Here is a 19,562-nt window from a genome sequence, read left to right as displayed (position 1 = left end):
TTAACAAGCAACGTTAAAATGAACTTTGCTTTTAGTAAAGAACCGATAAGTAGATCTGGTTACCTCTTGTGCACTACTTACTGCTGGAAGCTGTCAAGGTGGATAATAAGCAGTGACTTTGATCAAGGTAGTAGATAGGACAGTCATAGTTCAGAGCCTTAGGGTTCTCTTGTCAGTTTAACTTGGGGAAAGCGCAAGTGTGTGATATAATATGGGAAACAAGGCTGTTAATAAAACTTATGTTGCTTTCTATAGCTGGGAAGGAGTATTTCTAGAAAAATTAGTGATAAATTGGGGTGAGGTGGGGTTTTATTTAAGTTCACAAAGATCAAGTTGGTCAATTTTAAACAAAGTAATATTGATGCTAGTTGGAGCTTTGTAGCTGTTTGTTTCTCACTTTTGTGAACAGACAGAACACTGGACCTGTTATCAGAAGACCTGAGTTCTAGCTGTGTAATTATGGGTGCAGTATAAAATCTCTATACACATATGTATAGTGTGCTTTATAGATATATACATATGTGCACACATTTTTGGATGTACATATGTGTATCTACATGTGTGTTTACATATACACTTACACACACATGCATACATATATGCATGGATATAGAAACCTTACAAAGAAGAGAAGCAAATTCTTATCTTCCTACTTGACACCTCCACCTATAGCTCTGATTCAAACTCCACTTTCCACAAACTCTCTACTCTTCATCACTTTGGTCTTTATCTTGTCATCTACCAGCATCCAAGTCACTCTGCCTACTTTTTCCATGATTTTCTCATCAGGCTCATGGTCTTTTTCTCCACCATGTCCCCTGCCATTGTCCTCAAATACTTCAATGTTCCTGCTAACAACCTCTCTAACACTCTGAGACTATTGTGTACAGTACATTGCCTTGCACTTTAGAAGATTCTGTCTTGATGTTAAGAACAGCTATAAGGATATTAGTGTAATGGTAATGTAATTTGAATTTGTAGATCCCTGTGTGTTGGCAAAGGTAGCAGGTAATTAGCACTTAGTAACTGATCAAGCCTCTGTTGGGGAAATAGAAGGTATGAACCCCTTTCTCCTGTTGCTGACATAACAGGAAGGGATTGACTGAAACAGGAAGTAGCTAATGCTGTGTATATAAGAAAAGCCCCAGAGAGGCACAGTCAGAATTTCTTGGGACCAGAATCTGGTGGCGGAGCACCTACAGAAGAGAGAATAAAGAACAGAGCCAGAATTTCCTGAGAACTTGTAGTGGTGGAGCTTCTGAACAGGAGCCCAGGAGCGTGGAGCCCCAAGCCCAAAGAGCAGAGCCCAGAGCCAGGAGCCAGGGGCCCAGGTGACTGAGGAAGCATGACTGGGATGCTGAGACTGTTTGTATCTTGGTTGAGCCTTGAATTCCCTGGAGCAGAAATTTTGAAGGATCTGACATGGACCAGACCCTGTGAACTTCAGTGAGGAGCAGGACCTACCCAGAGAGCTCCACAAGGAACTGGGAGCCATCTGCCATTGAACCCAGGTGACAATCTGGTGAATCCAGGTAGAATCTGGGACCATGGAAGGGGATCCAGGGAATCTGAGAACTGGCCCCAAGTCAAGATGGAAAGACCTCTCCCTGGGTCGTGATGAAATTGTAGTTTACTCATGACCTAGGGATGGAGGGACTGTATTTTCTATTGTACTTAATGATTAATGATACTTAGTAATTGATTGCTGAATAAGTGACTGATTGAGTTAATTAAGACTTTGCCCCATGAGTGGAAGACTTTGCTGAATAGGTGACTGATTGAGTTAACTTAATAGTGCCCTATGATTTGAAGACTTTACCCCATGAGTGGAAGACTTTGACTATTGTACTTTGAGATGATTGTTCTTTGTTCTAAATATTGTGACCATTTTGGTGAAAACCATGTGGTCATTTTAATGATAAATTGTTTGTGAATATAAGTTGTAATATTGTGAATGCTGTACCTTGATTTTCTGTAAATGTTTTGCTTTCATTTGTTATGGAATAGAGTGTTCACTATACTGTGTAATTAGAACCTTAAAAGCTGTTCACAGTAGCAGTCCTCTGGAAAGCTTCTGTACATAGCATTACAATTAGTGAGTTCAAAGCTTCTCATAGAGGTAAACATATCAATTACATAGGTAGTAACAGGAAATATTTTATAAGGTCATATAAGGTTGGACACAAGGAAATCAACAGACCTTTGATCCCTTTCCAGTAGCAATAAAGTCCTCAGTACTCAACAGCAACTCTACCCAACTGCTTCACCAATTATGACCAAAAAAAGTCTAACATACTGTCCTGTTGAGGATGTTTAGAGTACTTAATAGTCCAGGCAGTTTTCATTCATTACAAAGCTGTGAATCCTCTTAAATTCTTATGCTACAAGGGCACTTACTCAGTATCTAGCACACCCAACATAGTAAATACTTCTATTGAGTTTGTATATGTTTTGTACATAGCTATTTGGGTACATCATTTTGCTGCACTTATGAGATAAGCTCTACCCCTACCCTACAAAACTGTAAATTCTATTAAATCAGGGATATTGTCTTATTTGAAAATTTTTATCTCCTTCAACATTTAGTATGCTGCTTAACTCACATGAAGAGAATAAATCTTTTATTGACTTGAATTAACTCCACCCTCTCCCTTACTCACCACCTATAATCAGTCATTGAATCATATTGATTTTACTTTCACATCTCTTGCACCTGTCCCTTTTTATTCCAACTTCCACTGCCCTAGAGTAGTTCTTTTATATCAGTATGCATGGCTTATTGTAATAGGTTTCTAATTAATCTTCTAATTGTCTATGCCCATCACTGGCAAAATAATCTGCCTGTTAAGTTTTTCTGATGAACCCACTCTACTGGAAAATATTCACTGACTCATCATTACTAAGTAAATAATATCCAAATTTCTTAAGCAAAAAATCTGCATCTACTTAAACAAATTAGTTAACATTTGTAAAATATGTGGCAAGCCTTAAAGCACTACATAAATAAATATTAATATTGTTATTATCTTTATCATTATTCTATGATCAAATTTCAGTTCATCAGCTGAGGGAAATACTTGAGTGAGAATCAAATGATCCAGATTCGTATCCTGATTCTATGATGAATTTACCGTGCATCCTTGATCAAGTTACATCATCTCAATAAGCCTCAGTTTCTTTGTCCATTAAAAAAATGAGGAAGATATACTAGATTTCCAAGATCTCTTTTGCTCCAGTTTCTGTGACTCAAAATTTCTTGCCTGAACTCACTGAAACAAACACTATTATTGGACTCAGAAGATATGTATTTAAGTCCCAGTTCTTTCATTTGCATATGTGTTCTAGGCACTATGCTAGCTGAGGATACAAAGAAAAAAAAACCAAGAAAAAAAGCAGTTCAAAAGTCTAATGAGGGAGATAACATGCAAACAACTATGGGCAAACAAGATATAAACAAGATAAACTAGAATTAATCAATAGAAGCAAGGTACTGGCATTAAGGAGGGATCAAGAGTGGCTTCTTATGGGATTTTGCTGGATTTGAAGGAAGTCAGGGAAACCAGGATATTAAGGTGGGGAAGGAGAACTGGTATTTAGTGGGAAGGGAGTCAAGTCTTGGATATCAAGCTTTGTTCCTCCTTTTCCCATTAATGAACAATCATCAGAAGTTTAGCTTGAACTTGAAACTACATCCCCTAGACGACTAGTTTTTAAGGGAGTAGAAAAATATAAATGTAGTTTGGTATCCCTTCTCTCTAAGGAGAGCAAAGTCGTTAAGCTTTTGGTCCTAGTCTCTTGCCTCCCCTTCTGGAAGGAAATTAAAACCTCCCTTGGAATAGGGTGGAAGGGCAGCTAGGTGCCCCAGTGCCAGGTCTGGAGGTAGGAAGACCTGATTTAAAATGTAGCTTTCAGACACTTATTAACTATGTGGCAAGTCACTTACCCTTTTGCCTCAGTTTCCTCATCTGTAAAATGAGTTGGAGAAGGAAATGGCAAACCATTCCAGTATCATTTTCAAGAAAAACCCATATGGGGTCAGAAGGAGTTAAACATGACTGAAAACAACTGAACAGCAATATACAAATGGTCCTTTGAACAAAGAAGAAAGAATTCAGTGTTTCTTAGAATCACCGCCAAATAAAGATTTTGCAGATACCTAGTAATGGCCTACTTGATGGTGCTTATGTTTTTGCAAAGGAAAAAATGGAACTGACGAGTGTCATCAGTACTATTTCAATGAACAAACCACATTTTTAAAATTTGGTTCCTAGATTTTTTTCATATTGCTTCTGAGGGAATTCATGTCCCTGACCAAAGTATCCTGATTCGATATAAAAAAATCTCATTCTTTATCCTTAGCATGCTAATCAACATAATCTTAGCTGTCCAAGAGTATATATGGAGGAGAAGGCAAATGAAGTACTAGAAAGCGAAGCTTTTTCCAGTGCAACTTTTGGAAACAAAAGCTGTGTTCATCTGGTCTTAGTGATCCTCATTATAGATGAGTAAGGAAAGCATTAATAAGTGAGCATTGTCAAGGGCTAAAGGCCCAACCTAAGGGCACAGAAGACCAAAGGAGTATCTGAGCCAATGAGATTTCAGACCACTGATAATATTCTCTTTTAAGTAGTCAAAGGGATACAAATTAATCACCTCCAGAGAATCTCAAAGGCGTGGAGAATGCCAACTGGTATAACTTGTGCTGAAGTTGCAAGTTCAAGCAGAGAAATTGTTTTGTTCAAGAGCCCCAACCAATCCATTTTATCTGGAGTTTTTAAAAATCACATTAGGAAGTGGAAAACAGAAGTAGCAGAGGAGAGCAAAGAGCTCATCTCTCACACTGAGGGCCCATCTAACAATAAGATGTCTTAGTTACTGTATTCCAAGATGAGATAAAAGCATTTCTCCTGTAATAATGAGGTATTGGTGGGAGTACATTAGTGCTCTTCCCTTTCGAGACTTCAAATACCCTGCTAAGATGATTCACCTTTTTTTAAATATTTATTTCCTATTTTGCCCTTTGGTGCACGTTAAAAAAAAACTAAACTTTTGTTTTTAAGACTTCCTCCATCTTTACACCAAAACTTGATGAATTCAATTACAATGCAGAAAGGCAGACAGCCTGCTGACCTGTCTAAATTATTTAAGTCTCACAAAGTGAAAAAAAAGACATTTCTCAGGGCTTTGGGGAATGGTTTTCCATTTTCTGGATTGTCAGTCTTTTTTTGTGTTTCTTTTTCCTTATGCCTTGTGTCTTCAGATAGTAGGTGTAGTTATTGTTAGCTCCTCCATCAAAACATTGGTGAGGAGGCAGGCACATTTATCCTATTGGTAAAAAAAATGTTTGGTTTAGAGAAATGATAGAAATAAATTACAGGATAGTGTGATTGGAACAATTTCCGAACCTTTACCTTGTGTAAGTTAGGCTAGTTTTCCATCAAAAGGTATTGAGACTATCCTCAAGACTCGATTGGCTCATGAAACTCAGGCTATTGACATCATTTCTTGGTCAGTTAAGTACAAAAGAGCCACAAAATCCCCAGGACTTCTCTCAAATGCTTGACCATTATGGGTGATACAAGATTCATTCAGCTGAATCAACTAAAGAGATTTTCAATACCTTCTATAGCTAAATAAATCTCATTTTATTAACTGTGAATGGCCCATTACTGTCTCATTTCATCCCAATATCAAACCTAATTTATTTACCAGGGTCCTGGCCTGAGTCAGGCCTAGCCCAGAGTAGAAAGTATTCTGTGAGTTCTGTTCATCAGCAGGTACTTAGTTATTAATCACCTGCCTACTCTGTGTGTACAAAACTGAGTGCTTGCCTTTTTCTGCAAAGATCTTATCATTCTATTGTGGATAGAATTCATTAAGGCATAAAACAAGAGACTTGTGCAAAGTGACATTAAATCAGGTGCATTACAGGCTGATAAGCACTAGAGGAATTTTGAAAGGTTTCATGGGGGAGAGGAGACCATTATTGGGTTTTGAAAGAACCTTAGAATTCAGAATCACATAATCTCAGAGTTTGAAACTTAATCCAGACAACTTAATCCAGAATAGTTTAAACCTGTTCTTGAATAAAAATCATCTATGTTACCCATAAAATAAAACAAGTCTAATCCATTTTCCATGTGATACTCCTTTAAACATTTGAGTAAAATTATCATGTTCCCCTTATGTCTTTCTTCTCCAAGTTAAAAATAAAGAATTCCTTTAACTAATAATAAAATGGCACCAACTTGAAACCTGTCACAATCTTGATTGTTTTCCTCTATGTACTCTTAGCTGATAAATGTCCCCATAAAATGTCACACCCAGAGCAGAGTACAGTACTCCAGATGTGGCTAAGCAGGGCAACTCTGTAGGGCTGATATGTTTCTCTTAATGCAACCTAGGGTGGAGTTAGCTTTCTTGGCTGCCATTTTGTATGGACTCATTTTATACTTTCAACTTGCTAAACTTTTTTTTTTCTAATGAACTGTCGCCCAGGATGCCTCACTCATCTTACACTTGTGAAGAAAGTTTTTTTGGAGACAAGTATAAGTCTTTACATTTTATCACTATTAAATTCCACACCTAGGTTCTCAGGGTTTTTGATAATATAGAAATATTTTTGTAATTACTTTATAATATGGAAACTGCCATCCAGTGCTATATATGTATGTATATATATACACACAGGCACACACTATATATGATGCTGGATGACTATATATATGTATATATGTATGCATACATATGTACACATACTCACAAATATATATATATATACATACACACATATAACCTTGTCTTTTTGGCATAGAGGATGAGACCATTCTATGTAGAGAGAAAAGATGCAAATAAAGGCACAAAAACAAAGAAGCTAATTCTGCGTGTGGAAACCATTGGAACACAGGCATATCATCAAGACCTACTTGCTAATCTCAGATTCTGCTGTCCATTAAAAAGGAAGAGGCTATAATTTTCAAGATTCTCCTTACTTCCTTGTTCCTTCTCAGCCTTTTGACAGCACATTGCCTGTAAGGGACAGTAGGTAGCATGGCCAGGACAAGACATGAAAGAGTCTGTCAGAGGAAGCTGCTAACCTGTCATGTCAGTTGTTATTATTCTCCCTATTTATTTTTGCATTTGTCAGCTTCTGGTGGCATGCTTTTCTTCTGGTATCTTTGTCATTAATTAGACCTCTTCTCTTGGTCTCCATATCCTTTAATTTTGACCAACCTGCATACAATTAAATTTTAACTCTTTCATTTTTATAGAATAGCACTATAGTATAACAAAAGAATACTGGATTTGGGGGCCTGGTGTGGGAAGTCGAAGTTAGATAACCTAATGAATAGAGTGCCAGCCCTGGAGCCAAGAATCTCATCTTCCTGAGTTCAAATCTAGGCTTAGACACTAAATGCATGATCCTGGGCAAGTCACTTAACCTTATTTCCCTTAGTTTCCTCATCTATAAAATGAGCTGGAGAAAGAATGACAAACTATTCCAATATCTTTACCAAGAAAACCCCAAATGAGGTCCCCAAGAAGAAGACATGACTAGCACAATAACAACTAGGTTGGGGGACAAATGACCTAAATGAAAGCCCGGATTTTGGGGACAATGTGACCTTCAGCACCTCCCCTCACTTTCTAGGCCTCTGTTTCTTCATTTGTAAATTAGGGGTAATAAAACGTGTGCTATACACTTAATAGGGTGATTGTAGGTAAAGTGCTTTGGAAATAAAAACTATTATCTCTTACTATTACCTCTTCCATGATTTTTCTTGGCAGAGCCTCTGATTTGTTAATAGAAAGTCACATAAAGCATTCAGTCATAGTTCTCTCTGATCCATAATGAGTTCATAGACTCACTATCCCACTATAGGACAATATCCTGCTCACTTAGGGCTCTAGTATCACAGTTACTAACAACCGTCTTTCCAATAGGTTGGTTCATACCCCAACAATAATCAAAATGTAGTAGTGGTTTTAGTACTGGGCAAATAGTAAATATTTAAGAAATAGTTTTTGGTAATTGATTGATTTCCCTGTGATAGTTACTTTTCCTAGTTAAAGAAAAATTGTACTCTGGTTATTAAGTGATTGTCCAAATAACACACCACCCTAAGCAAAAATATGCACTTTGTGGGGGGGAGGGGGCTAGGGCGGGTGTGATTTTGAGTAGGGCTTGGCTTTAGTCCAAGAAGTGATGCTATCAGTTTGGAGCTATGCCCAAAGGAGTATAAAAATGTGCATAGCCTTTGACCCAGCAATTCCACCTCTAGAGCTGTATCTAAAAGAGACCATGCAAGAGTTTTTGAAAAGGACTCATATGTACAAAAATACTTACAGCAGCTCTTTTTTGTGGTGGCAAGAAATTGGAAATCAAGGGGATGCCCATCAACTGGGGAATAACTAAACAAGTTGTGGCATATGAATACAATGGAATACTATTGTGGATAAGAAATGAGGAGCAGATGAAGTTCAAGATAACCTGAAGAGATTTATATAAACTGATGCTGAGTGAAGGAAGAAGAACCAGGAGAAAAATTGTACACAATTACAGACATATCATATCTGTGATGACTGACTTTGATAGACTGGGCTCATCTCAGCAATGCAAGGTTATAGACAACTCCAAAGGACTCATAATAGAAAAGGATATCCACATCCAGAGAAAAATTATAGAGTCTGAATGAAGATTGAAGCAAACTACTTATTCTCTCCCTTTTACGTTTTGTTTTGTTTCCTTTCATTTTCCATTCATTCCATTGGTTATAATTCTTCTTTACAATCTGATTAATGTGAATGTATATGTAGAATCAATATGGGATTGCATGCTGCCATGGGTGGGGGGGAGAGGGAGGAAAAAGGGGGGAAGAAAATTTGGAACTCAAAAACTTGTGGAACTGAATGTTGTAAACTAATATTAATAATTAAAAAAAGAAGTGATGCTATCTTCTGCAAAAAGTAGGATCCAGGAAGAGTTTTTGCAAGATGAATAATAATAATTATTCCCATTGTTACTAGTTTAAAAAGTGAAACTTGCAAGAGAAGAAGGAAAGATTTGGAGATTGAGAAGAAGTATATTCACCTCTATTGTTTGAAATAATCTTCCTAGTATAGGCAACATTTTTCTTTAATTTAAGATCTTGGGGGCAGAGCCAAGATGGCTGAGTAAAAGCAGGAAATTGCTTGATCTTCTGCTCCAACCACCTCTAATACCTGTAAAAAAATGACTCTAAACAAATTTTAGATCTACAGAACCCACAAAGTGACAGAGAGAAACAAATCTCCCACTGAAGGCAGACAGGAAGTGTCCATCACATTATGCTGGGAGCAGACAGGAAGGATCTACCGGCCTGGGAGCCAAGTGCATTCCTGTGTAAGCAGTGCTGGCCCAGAACCAGGGCAGCTCTGACTCACAGCACAAGCTGGGCAGAGCAGACTTCAGGAGATTGAATCACTGGCAGCTATGGTGGTCTCCAGACTTCAAAACCCATAAACACCAAAGAGAAAGTAAAAGGTCAATAGGGAACTCTATTGGGACTAGTTGAGAGAAGAGCATGGTCTGGCCCCTGCCCCTGGGGCCAGCATAAGTGTCAGTGGCCTGGTGGCTGCAGCTGCTGCCACGTGGATGCCTCCAGAACTACTGGCTTGCAGATTGCAGGGAGACCAAGTAACCATTCAGAGGGCAATAACTCTTGCTTTGACTTGCTCAGATATGGATTGCATTCTTGGGTGGTGGTCCTGGGGTGAGGAATACTAGTGTGCCAGAGTTTGTGGCAGCTGTAGATAGGGCATCGATCTCATACCTGAGACAACAGCTCTGACAACAGTTGTGAAAATCCCAGAAATTTGGGACATAGCACTCTCCACTCTGGAAGCAGAGTTCTACCATGGCAAAGAGCTCAAAAGTCAAGTTGTCTCAAAAGTCTTTACAAGACTGTAAAGATGAAGAAACAGAGGAAACTCAATCAGACCATAGAATCATTTGGGGGGGGGGACAAAGAGGATTAAAACATGGAACAAGAAGAAGATAACAAAGTCAAAACTCCTGTATTGAAAGCTTCCAAGAAAAATACGAATTGGTTGCAAGTCATGGAGGAGCTCAAGAAGGATTTTGAAAATCAAGAGAAGTAGAGGAAAAATTGGGAAGAGAAATGAGAATGATTCAAAAAAATGAGGAAAAGCAATTCAGCAGACTGTTAAAGGAGACCCAAAAAATACTGAAGAAATTAACACCTTAAAAAATAAAATAACTTGGGGCAGCTAGGTGGCACAGTGAATAGAGCATGGTCCCTGGAGTCAGGAGGAACTCAGTTAAAATCTGGCCTCAGAAACTTAACACTTCCTAGCCATGTAAACTTGGACAAGTCACTTAACCCCAATTGCCCTGTGCTTGCCCCCTCCAAAAAGCAAAATAAAATAAAATAACTCAAATGGCAAAAGAAGGCCCAAAAAGCCAATGAGGAGAAGAATGACTTGAAAAGACAAATTTGCCAGATGGAAAAGGAATTTCAAAAACTCACAGAAGAGAACAATTTCTTAAAAATTAAATTGGAGCAAATAGAAGGCAATGACTTTATGAGAAATCAAGATACTATAAAACAGATCCAAACAAATGAAAAAAAAAAATAGAAGGCAATCTGAAATATCTCATTGGAAAAACCACTGACATGGAAAATAGATCCAGGAGAGATAATTTAAAAATCATTGGACTACCTGAAAGTCATGATCAAAATAAGAGCCTAGAAATCATCCTTCAAGAAATTCTCAGGCAAATCGCCCAGATATTCTAGAACCAGAGGTCAAAATGGAATTTGAAAGAATTCACCAATCACCTCTTGAAAAAGATCCCAAAAAGAAAACTCCTAGGAATATTATAGCCAAATTCCAGAGTTTCTGGGTCAAGGAGAAAAGCAGTCAGGAAGAAACAATTTGAGTATTGTGGAAACACAGTCAGGATAACACAAGATCTAGCAGCTTCTACATTAAGGGATCAAAGGGATTGGAATATGATATTCCAGAGGTCAAAGGAACTAGGATTAAAACCAACAGTTACCTACCCAGAAAAACTGAGTATAATGCTTCAGGGGAAAATATGGTCATTCAATGAAATAGAGTAATTTCAAACATTCTTGATGAAAAAACCAGAGTTGAATAGAAAATTCGACATTCAAATACATGAGAAGATAAACAGGAAAAAGAAATCATAAGGAACTTTTTAAAATTGAACTATTTACATTCCTACATGGAAAAACAATAATTGAAACTCATGGGACTTTGCTCAGTATGAAGATAATTGAAGGGAATATATATGTATACATATATGTATGTAAAGGAAGGTACATGTATGTATAAATATATATGTTTACATGTATACATAGACAGTGGGCACAGGATGAGTTGAATATTAAGGGATGATATCTAAAATATAAAATTAAGAGGTGAGAGAGGAATATATTGGGAGAAGGAGAAATAGAATAGGGTAAATTTTCTCATACAAAAGAGGCAAGAGAACACTTTCATGGAGGAGAAGAGTAGGAAGGTAAAAGGGAATGAGTCAACCTTACTCTCACTGAATTTTGTTTAAGGAGGGAATAACATACACACTCAATTGTGTATCTTACTCTACAAGAAGTAGGAGGGAAGAGGATAAGAGGGGAGATGATGGGAGGGCAGATTAGGGGAGAGGTTAGTTAGAAGCAAACACTTTTATAAAGGGACAGGGTTAAAGCAAAAACTAGAATAAGTGGGGTATAGAAATTCATCTTGCCCTACTAGAAAGTTAGGGGATGTGGGGGAGGATATAAGAGGGAACATATTTGGGAAATGGGTATTCAATAGACTCACTATCTTGGGTGTGTGGTAGGGGAGAGATGGGGAGAAAATTTGTAACTCAAAATTTTGTGGAAATGAATGTTGAAAACTAAAAATAAATAAATAATTTTTTAAAAATTAAGATCTTAAGAATTTTTTCATTTATTTTGTCTCAGGTAATACATTTGGAGACAGAGTAGCGAATAGTGATACACTCAGAGTCCCCCTAAGTCCACAGGAATGCAAACCTAAGAAGCTCCTGCTCTGCATAACCTAAAAATGAACTTACCCAAGCACAATAAAGTTTTTACCAGGATGATGCAGAGTTTACTTTACAAACTTTGGAGAAGGAATGAGTAGGGCTAGGTCAGTGTATGCCAATAATATTATAATTAGGATGAATAAAAATAGCTACGGGTCACTTTATTTTGTTAGTGGCATTTGGCAAGTAATAGAGGAGAAATGCATTTGAGGGTGATGGGAAAAGTGGAAAAAGAAAAGAACTGTAACAAACATGAGGCCTATATGCTTTGAGATAAGGGAAAGAGGAAAAATATTTTAATTATTAATACAATTTGAGTTTACTACCAGTGAGAGTTATATGGACTAATCTAACATTTAGATAAATCCAGATTTCTCAATTATTCCTGGACCTAGAATGTCATAATAGAAGTGTGTGTGGGGGGGATAGGAGTAATATACCTTTCCTAGTGTTTTAAAATTATGAGATATAGACTAAAAACACTTTTATTCCCATTTTACAATTCTTCCCTCTTTAAGAGAAAATAAAAAAGGACTTTCCCATTCCAAGTGTTACCCAGAGAAGGAAATCACATAGTTACACAAAGTTCAAAAGAGATAGAAAACAGATTCTGATCTTACCAAAGGCAAATAATAATAAAAGTTGCCCTTATTTCATGAGCTGATCACACCCTATGAAACATGAAATGTGTTACAGCAAGAACAATCCTATATTTTCTGTGGAATGAACTTTTCTCTTTGCCTCAAGGCACTGATGTCTTTGGTGGGGTATGCTTTCTCCCCATAGTAATCACCATTCTAGGCCCAGTACAATATATTGCTCATCTCCCTAAGTCCCACTATCAGAGCCTGTGTGACTCATACATTTTTCCAACTCCTACAAGAGTCATACCTCCATTGGAAATGACTTCTCCTGGCATGACCGTAGCTATAGCCAGACTACCCTCTATGTCACAAATATCTCCCTGGTCCCCAACCTTACCTCCTAAACTTAATTCTTTTAGTCACCATTTTGACTGTTTAAACCTCTGCTGGTGATGCTATAATTTTTCTAACCTGATTATAAACAACACTGGCACCTTGCCAATGAATAGTAGTCATGGATTTCTGACAAGGCATTTTATGTATGTCTGTAATTACCCTCCACTTATACATGTACTCAAAGTCATGATTCCTGGCACCTACATCTATTTACCTTGCTTAATAAAATGTTAAAAATCACAAAGGAATCATATATAATAAGAATAGAAGAATGAAAAGGGGAAATCAGAGAAAGCTAAAAAAGGCAAAAGCAAACACTGAACCTATATGATAATTCATCACCAAGTCAGTCTGGCCTATTTTCATCAACTTCACCTATTGAAATTGTTTTGGATTGGGAATCAGAAGAATTCGGCTCAAATCCTGGCACTGCCTCTTGTTACCAGTGTTACTTTTGTGTGGGTAAGAAGACCACTTACTCAAAATAAACTCAGAGACTTCTCAAGGCAGAAATAAAAAGGAATTTATTACGATCTCGCGACAAAGAGCAACCCCAGTCCAACAAAGGGCCAGAAGGGAGAAGCACCTTAAAGAAGGCAAAAACATTATTATATAGCTCTAATGCAAAAATCCCTCACCCTCCCAACTGACTATTCTCCCACTGGCTGGGAGTTAGGCTTACAGTCTAACCCTGAAAATCTACCGTGGGGACAAGGAACAAGGCCTCTAATTTTGTTAGATAACATACATAATACATGAAGTTCACTAAGCACATGCAGTAACAACCCCAGAATAATGAACCCCCACCAGTCCAACCTAGGTGTGTCCTTATCTGGGCCTGAGTATGGGAAGGCCACTGTCTGCTTTCTGATTGTTCAAATCCACCTGCTGCTGCCAGCTCCTTTTTATTCTTTCATTTTTAGTATTATCTAGGAGTTCACTGGGAACCCAACTTCTTCCCAAAGCTGCTGCCTCAACTCTTCCCAAGGCTACTGTCTAGTACCTTTTATCAGTAGCCTTGTTTCAGCAATTCTTGCAGTTCTGTAGAAACTTAACCCTTTGCTACCTCTCACACTAACATGCTTTTATACCCAATGACCCCATATGTATGGGGAAATGATACTGAGCTTAGTTATAAAGTATAAAGAAGAAATAAGAAACTGATAGGATGCTCAGAATGGGCAAATCACTGCAGGTCATCTCTCACACTTGGATAAATCACTTTGTTTCACAAGACTCAGCTTTCCCATTTGTAAATTAAGAGTATTATACTAGGGGGTGGCTAGGTTGCACAGTGAATGGAGCACCAGCCCTGGAGTCAGCAGGACCTGAGTTCAAATCTGGCCTCCGTCACTTAACATAAAAACTAGCTGTGTGACCTTGGGCAAGTCACTTAACCCCAATTTCCCTCGAAAAAGAAAAAAAAGAGTATTGTACTAAGTGACCCCTAATAGCCCTCTTATTGGTAAATCTAAGCTCTGAGTTGCACATAACATCCAAGAGAAACCCAAGTTCTTAAGTGTAATCAATGCTCCCCTATTAAATTATGGGTGTTTTACCTTTGCATTGCTGGATTTTAACAGCTGAGATGAAGGTATTTTTCTAAAAGCAAAGTCAAAATCTTACTTTAAGGGTAAATCAGTGGTAGCTAGGTAGTACAATGGAAAGAGTGCCCAACTTGGAGTCAGGAAGACCTTATTTTAAATCCAGCCTCAGACACTTAATAGCTGTGTGATACTGGGAAAGTCACTTAACTGGTTTGCCTTAGTTTCTTCATCTGTAAAATGGGCATAATGATAGCACCTACCTCCCAGGGTTTCTATAAGGATCAAATGAGATAATAATTATGAATCACTTAGCAGAATTCCTTGTACATAACAAATACCATAGAAATGTTAAGAATATCAGGTATGTCTGACTCTTTGTGACTACATGGATGATAGTATATCAATACTGTCTGTTGGGTTTCGTGGCAAAGATTTAAGAGTAGTTTGTCATTCCCTTCTCCAGTGGATTAAGACAAACAAAGATTAAGTGACTTGCCCAGGGTCACAAAGTAAGTGTCTGGGTCTGGATTTAAACTGAGGTCTTCCTGATTCCACGCCAACACTCTATCCACTGAACCATCTACCTGCCTCCATTATCAAGAATATGTAATGATTATTAACATCAAGAAGAAACAGTTCAGATTCAAAGGTATAACATAGCTACTACCGTGTTTCCCCAATAATAAGACACTGTCTTATTATTTTTTTTTGGAAAGAAAAACACCAGAGGGCTTATTTTCAGGGGAGGGCTTATGTTGTCCTGCCTCAGCTCTCCTCCGCGGCACTGCTCTCAATGGCTCCAGCAAGCAAATCACTGGGGAAGAACAGGATGACGCGCTCACTGCTGCAGCTCTGATTGGATGCAGCTCGGAGCGCAGCATGCATTTCACCCGGGGGGGGGGACGGTGCATACAGAGGGTACCGTAATGTAGCGTGTAGCGCAGGGGATCACCTTCACTACAGTAGCAATCTCAATAGGGCTTATTTTGGGGGGAGGGCTTATTTTAGAGGAATCTTACACAGTAAGGGGAGGGCTTATTTTTGGGATAGGTCTTATTATCGGGGAAACACGGTAAGCAAATACTAAACTGCAGGCTGCCTCAGTGTAGAGAGGACAACAGATAATTCTTCTGTCTTTAAAAACTAAAATTTGAAAAGAAGGGTTAGTATAGTTTAGTGAATAAAATATCAATATCTAATGACCTGGGTTCAAGTCCTAGCTTTATCATTTACTATTTGTAGGATTTGGGGTGAGTAATCAATCCTTTCTGAACCTGTTTCCTAGTTTGAGTACTGGAATAAAACTACTTATACAATCACCCTCAGAGAGTGGATATGAAAAAAAAATAGCTAGCTAACATTTATGTAGTATTTTACCATGTGTCAGGGACTGTGCTCAGCAGTTTACAATTACTAACTCATGTAATCATTACAACAACCCTGGGAGGTAGTTATTATTATTATCTTCATTTTCCAGATATGGAAACTGAAGCAAACAACGGTTAAATGACCTACTCAGGATCACACAGCTAATAAGTATCTAGGACTGAATTTTAACTCTGGTCTTCCTGAATCCAGGCTCTATTGAATGGGACACCTAGCTACAATGATATTTATGAAGCATTCAATGTGATTTGTTCTTATGTTCAACCACATTCATTTATAGAGGATTAGCAGCATCCCTTAATATGGACAAAAGATTTTTAAATGAAAATATTGTTACAGTTTATGTTCAACACACTATAATCAAAAGGAATTCTAAAATACAGCAGAGTCTTATTTTAACAAGAGTGACAAGTCACCACAAGCTTAGCGGTAATCTTCTTTCAAAATATGTTGGTTTCGATTGGTCCCAAATGTATGTCCTGTTCTATTCATTTGTTCTGTTTCATTGCTTCTTGGATGCCTAGAGACTTGGGTTAGAGTGACCAGCCAATAAGTTGGTGGTCTGGAGAGTTTTAATGCTATTTGCTTTCGCTTTGCTTTATAATAATCTCCAAATATCAGAGAAGATATGCTCACTACTCTGCAATTGACCAAAAAAAGGTCTTTTAAAATGAGAAAGCAGGCAATTTAAACTGCACATGGTGAAGCTTCCAACAGTGAAACGATAGGATTGGCTTCCTCTGTAACAGGTTTTCTAGACACCATCAGAGAGAGAAAATAGCAGCCCTAGTCATAAAAAAGAGTAAGGAGTTGCTAAATGAGGCATAACAGATGTTAACTTGTCCCCAAAATATAATCCAATGACCTTCCATGACACCAGTGTTCCGTTTCGTGTAGGAAACCCAAGAGTTCTCACGATTACATCTACAACTTTGGGTTAGCCAGATTTCATTAAATTTAACTCAAATTTTAGCAAGACATTTGACATACATTCTTCATATATACTTGTAGTCAAAATAAAGAAAGTTAGGATAAATCCACAGGGGTTTTGACCTTTTGTGTATATCTGTGTGGGTATCAGACACTTTTGGCACTCTGTTGAAGCCTCTAGACCAATTCTCAAAAGAAATTTTTAATGTCTAAAATAAAATAAAATACATGGGATTACTAAAGGAGGAATCCAGTTAAATTGAAATAAAGATGTATTTTCCCTCTTCCAAGTTCACAAACTCTCTGACATCTATTCACAGACCCTTTGGGAGTCCATAGACCTCAGGTTAAGGATCCCTGGGCTAGAAAAGAGTAAAGTAAATTAGAAACTGGACTATAGTTCATTCTATTCAACAAATATTAATTAAACATTTACTAAATGTAGGGGTCTATAACAAGCACTGAGGTATAAAAGATAAAATAAAAACAGTTCCCTCCCTTAAAGAGTTTATAGTTCATGGACTATAAAATATTTACATTGATAAGAAAATGCAGTTTAAGGTAGGTAGGAAGAGGGGACTAACAACTAAGATAATACAGAAAGATTTCCTTAGAAGGTGGCAGAGGAGAGCCTTCAAGGAAATCCAAAGAAGTGAAGGTGAGTAGAGTGCATTTCAGTGTGGAGAGGACAGCCCAGATGAAGGAATAAAGACAAGAGATAAAACCTGGATAGAGAGAGCAGTAAGTAAGTCAGTTTGTCTGGAACACAAAATGTATGATGGGGAAAAATATAGAATATCTTTAAAAAAAAGGTAGGGAAAAGCTCAATTAAAGGCTTTGAAATTCCAAGCATATATTTGTTTGTATGCTATTCAAAATACAAAAAGACACCATTGAATATTTCTAAACAGGTGAGTGACATGGTCATATGTGCTTTAGGAGTATTCTTTTGGCAGCCTTATATGGGGTGGTTTGGAGATTGAAAATGCTGAAAGCAAGACAAATCCATTCAGAGGTTCAAGAAATGAAGTGTGAAGAGTACCTTAGGGAGGCAAACATGCGTGAAAAGGAGACATAGCTGAGTGATTCTGTGGAGATCAAAACTGATAAAGCCTTGGCACCCAACTGGACCATGAGGAATAAGGGAAAAGTCATCTGGGAATAAGGCCCACTCAGGGGAAGGAGTTTTAGAATGCCTCGGGGATCTTTCCCTGACCTTGTGCTGTTGTATATTTTTATTAATGACTTGAAGAAAGACAAAGGACATACTTATAATCCTTACTGACTACCCAAAGTTAGGAAGGATATCTAACATTGGATGACAAAACTCAAAAATATCTCAAGATCCTGGCACAATGTCTAAAATTAATCAAATCAAATTAAATAGGCATTTTTTTTTAATTCTCACTTTTTATAGCAATTTCAAATTACAAATGTATAGACAACACCTCCTAGGAAAAGGTACGTCAAACTACGACTGGAACATTGGGTTTAGTTCTGGGCATCGTATTTTAGGAAAGATAATAGTAAGCTAGAGAATGTCCAGAAGAGAACAACCAGGAAATCAGAATAGTAATCCCTCTCAAGACCATGCTGTATGGAATAGGTTGAAGGAACTACCGCGTTTCTCCGATAATAAGACCTATCCCGAAAATAAGCCCTCCCCTTACTGTGTAAGATTCCTCTAAAATAAGCCCTCCCCCGAAAATAAGCCCTATTGAGATTGCTACTGTAGTGAAGGTGATCCCCTGCGCTACACGCTACATTACGGTACCCTTTGTATGCACTGTTCCCCCCCCCAGGTGAAACGCACTCCGCGCTCCGAGCTGCATCCAATCAGAGCTCCAGCAGTGAGTGCGTCATCCTGTTCTTCCCCAGTGATTTGCTTATTGAATAAAGGTACATTTTTTTTGTTCACATTTACCTGCTTATTAAAATTGCTGTCAATGTTCATTAAAATAAGCCCTCCCCTGAAAATAAGCCCTCTGGTGTTTTTCTGTCCAAAAAAAATAAGACAGTGTCTTATCGGGGAAACACGGTAGGAAAGTTTAGACTTAAGGGAGAGTTATGACAGATGAAATAAAATATATTATAATCTGTCTTGCAGAAGAAAGATTACATATATTCTACTTAGACCCAGAGCCAGAAGCAATGAGTGAAAATTGTGGAGAGGTATACTTAGGCTTGGTACAAGTTTAAAAAAAATAACTCTGTAATGATTGGTGCTGTCTCAACATAAAATGAAGTGTCTTAGAAGCAGTGGGTTGTCCCTCACTCGAAGTCTCAAAATAGAGGCTGCATTACCACTTATTTGGGATGTTTTGGAGTTCAAACTCAGTTGTTACTTGAACTAGATGGCCTTTGATGTCCTTTACATCTATGAGATTCTGTAGTTTGTGATTCTGAAACAAAGAGGAACACATTTTGGGGAAAATGTTAAACCTTAAATGCTGCATATGCTATCTGGTTCTCCTCTATATTTCTCTGATAAAATTCAGTAAATTTCATTCAAATGTCTATTAATTAGAGGATTTACTAGTCAAAGGCTTTGTGGTAGTTTTTGGCTATGTAAAAATGGGTAAGATTGTGTACAAGGACACCTCCTAATCCAGCATATCTCTCTCTCTCTCTCTCTCT

The 19,562-nt window shown here is 37.8% G+C and overlaps 1 long non-coding RNA gene across 1 annotated transcript in view; it reads left to right on the top strand.

Annotated features, from left to right (window-relative positions):
• Positions 1-19,562, top strand: part of LOC138169992 (uncharacterized) — a 713,900-nt gene that overhangs the window by 271,078 nt on the left and 423,260 nt on the right. The gene's annotated exons all lie outside the window — the stretch shown is intronic.

This window comes from Petaurus breviceps, unplaced genomic scaffold (assembly GCF_028583685.1).
Source record: "Petaurus breviceps papuanus isolate PSGF00001 unplaced genomic scaffold, PetGlider_PUasm1.0 38, whole genome shotgun sequence".
Taxonomy (NCBI): Eukaryota; Metazoa; Chordata; class Mammalia; order Diprotodontia; family Petauridae; genus Petaurus; species Petaurus breviceps.
Note: the sequence above shows the minus strand (reverse complement) of the source record. Positions and strands in the feature narration are given on the sequence as shown.